Consider the following 3,168-nt stretch of genomic DNA (forward strand, 5'->3'; position numbering starts at 1 on the left):
TGATATGCTCACCTGGGTTGGGATTTGCGGTTGATCAACACAAACTGTCCCTCCTATGGCCCATCCGAGTTCCGTCTTAATGGCTACTGGGGTTCCTGGTGGACCTTTGATTCTCTCATCGGAGCCAATGGACTCTGGGGCGTCTCTTCCCACCATGAGTAGGATTTTAGCTTCAGGATCTAGAGGAGGGATTAAATCAACTATGTGTGCTAAGTGAGGTATTTTTCTTGCCGCCTCTGGTGTTGAGATTTCGCTGCGGATATCTGGTAAGGTCTCCCATTCCAACACTGATGGTAACCGGAAATGTGAGCTTCCATCTATCGCTTCTATGCATAGACCGGTGATTTTCCTCCCCGCCGTGCGCATTTGAACTGTGCACGTATTTATTGCAAAATGCTTCGGTTCACTCGGGAGGTTGAAAAGATCGAAAAAGGTGGGCTTTGCTATAGTAACTTTGCAGTGTGGGTCTAGTATGGCGTACATTTTTACTGCCTTTTCAGGTTGCCCGTCGGGGTAGACTTTTGCAAGACAGACGGGTGAGCATGAAGGAGGGCATGGTGAGTCATCACATATATCTGTGTAGTACGTCCCGTACTGCTTTGGCTGCTCTTTGGAGTCAGTTTGAGTCTCCGTCGTCGAAGTCGCTTGTTGTATCTCCTCAGAGGGCTTCTTGGTTTTTAGATATAAGGCTGCTGGGTGCTTGTTATTGTCACACAAGTGGCATTTCACTCTAGCTGTGCAGTCTTTGGCCATGTGTTCCATGGAGTCACAGCATTTGAAACATATCCTATTCTCTTTGAGTAGAGTCTTTCTGTCATCTAGGGATTTTTTCCTAAATTCTCTGCAATCGTTTAGAGAGTGTGAGGACTTGTGAATTGGACAAGTCAAGCCTTTTTTAGTTGGACGAGGGTTCGAATGAGCACCTTTCGGTATTCGTTCATCTGGAGGCTTCTTCGGGTGAGGCGTGATGTGCGTGATGTCTGTTTTGTACACTGAATAGGTGGTTCTGTCCTTTGTAGCTTGGACGGGGCACTTGACAACATCAGAGTTTTGACTGGTTTGCTTTGTCGTTGGGGACTGAGCTTCTCTGATGGAGAAGGGGGTCGTTGTAGAAGTCAGCCCTGTCTCTGATAAATTCAGTGAGCATCGCAAAGGGGGGAATTTTGTTTTGGTTGCTTTTCCTGTAAGCTCGAGAAAACTCGATCCATTTTTCAGATATCAACTGTGGTAGTTTTTGGATGATAGGGTCTTGTGTTCTGAACAGGTCAAGGCAAGCTAATCCCGGCAAGGTAGGATCATGTTGTACTGTCTCCAGTTGAGTAAGGAGCGACGAGAATGTCTTCAGCTGCTGACGTTCGTTGATTCTTATGTTGGGGAAACTAAGAACGTGGTCCAGGAGCGAGGACTCTGTCACTGTGGGTTCACCATAGTCCTTGTCAAGTGCGTCCCAAGTTTGTACAAGGCCAATGTCAGGGTTACCCAGATGGGCTGCGAAGATGTTGTTCACTGTGATTACGGATATTGGGCCTAGCCAGGCTGTCAGTTGGACAAGTTCTTCATCTGGCCCAGCCCTTTCCTGGTTGATGGCGCACTTGAAGATGTGCTTCCACAATAAGTAGTCTTTTCCAGGTTTGTCGGAGAATCTTCGTACTCCTCTGGCTGCCAAATCCAACCTTCTTCCAACATACATTGGGGAATGCATCGATTCCGTGTGTGGGCTGTAGCTTGGTGGAGGTGGTGTATCGCTCCTGGGAGTGGGGGCATGCGCCATGTCTGGCTGGTAGCCTCCTTCGGCATATTGTTGGCTGAGGGTGGTTTGCCATGTCACATGCGAGGGACCTTGTTGACTTGGTCTGAACTCCTCTGCTCTGGCGTTGAGCTGAGGGGATCCAAATTCCTGCGTACTTACTTGTTGGAGGGTCTCTCGTCTTTCTGGTGGAGCGTACTGGCTCCCTGGTAGGCTGGCACAGCTGACAGTTGAGGTTCTCCTCTGTGGTTAGGTCTGGGGGTTGTTCCCCAGTAGGCTGCTTCCTGTTGGCGTAACAGGGACTCTAGTGTGGCTCGAGCTCTTTCAACCTTGTCCCCGAGCGACGGCTGGTTATGCTGTGGGGCCGTTGGCGCCGCAGGTGGAACCATCCGATTGCCATCAATGTTGTGGTTCGGCGGGTTCTGTGGGGCAACAATGGTGGAAAGATCTTGTTGCGCTCCCAGCTGTGTAGCCGTTGCCGTTGCTGGTGGACCCATCCAGTTGCCATCAAAGGTATGGTTCGGCGGGTTCAATGGGGCAGCAATGATAGGAATGTCTCGTTGCGCTCCCCGTTGTGTAGCTATTGCCGTTGCTGGTGGACCCATCCGGTTGCCATCAAAGGTATGGTTCGGTTGGTTCAATGGGGCGGCAATGATATGAAGATCTCGTGACCTAGCTGTCGCGACATCAACTCTGTGGCTGACTGGCACATCTGGCCGTTGAGATTCTTCTGTCCATCTACTCAGTCTCGGGGGAGTTGTGGCTGGCTGTGGTCTCACCTGTTCACGTTGAAACGCACTTTGGTTGTCCACGTAGGCCTGTACTCGGCTACGTCGTTCTTTGTTTTCCAGTTGTTCCCTATTGGGCAGGAAGATGGTGTTCTGAAGTGTTTCCTGAAGGCCTTCCGCTCTAGCCATTTTGTCTGCCATATCTCGTTGGCTTTGAACAAATTCAAGTGTCATGTGTCTGATTAACGAAACACTTAAAAGGATAAGTGAGCATCTGTCCAGCCTAGACGAGTTCAAATCACCAGGACCAGATGGATTACACCCCAAGGTTCTCAAGGAACTGGCAGATGTGATCTCAGAACCACTGAACTATATTTTTCAAAGATCTTGGAGCACTGGGGAACTACCAGAGGACTGGAAAAGAGCTGATGTAGTTCCCATCTTCAAAAAAGGAAAAAAAAATGGATCCAGGAAATTACAGACCTATCAGCCTTACCTCAATACCTGGGAAGATTCTGGAAAAGATAATAAAACAACGAATCAGCGAACACCTAGAGGCAAACAAAGTCATTACTAAAAGCCAACATGGGTTTGTCAAAAACAGATCATGCCAGACAAACCTTATTACATTCTTTGACCAAGTGACAAAATTAGTGGATCAGAGGAATGCTGTGGATATAATTTACTTGGACT

This window comes from Protobothrops mucrosquamatus, unplaced genomic scaffold, assembly GCF_001527695.2.
Source record: "Protobothrops mucrosquamatus isolate PMUCROS unplaced genomic scaffold, P.Mucros_1.0 scaffold108, whole genome shotgun sequence".
NCBI lineage: Eukaryota > Metazoa > Chordata > Lepidosauria > Squamata > Viperidae > Protobothrops > Protobothrops mucrosquamatus.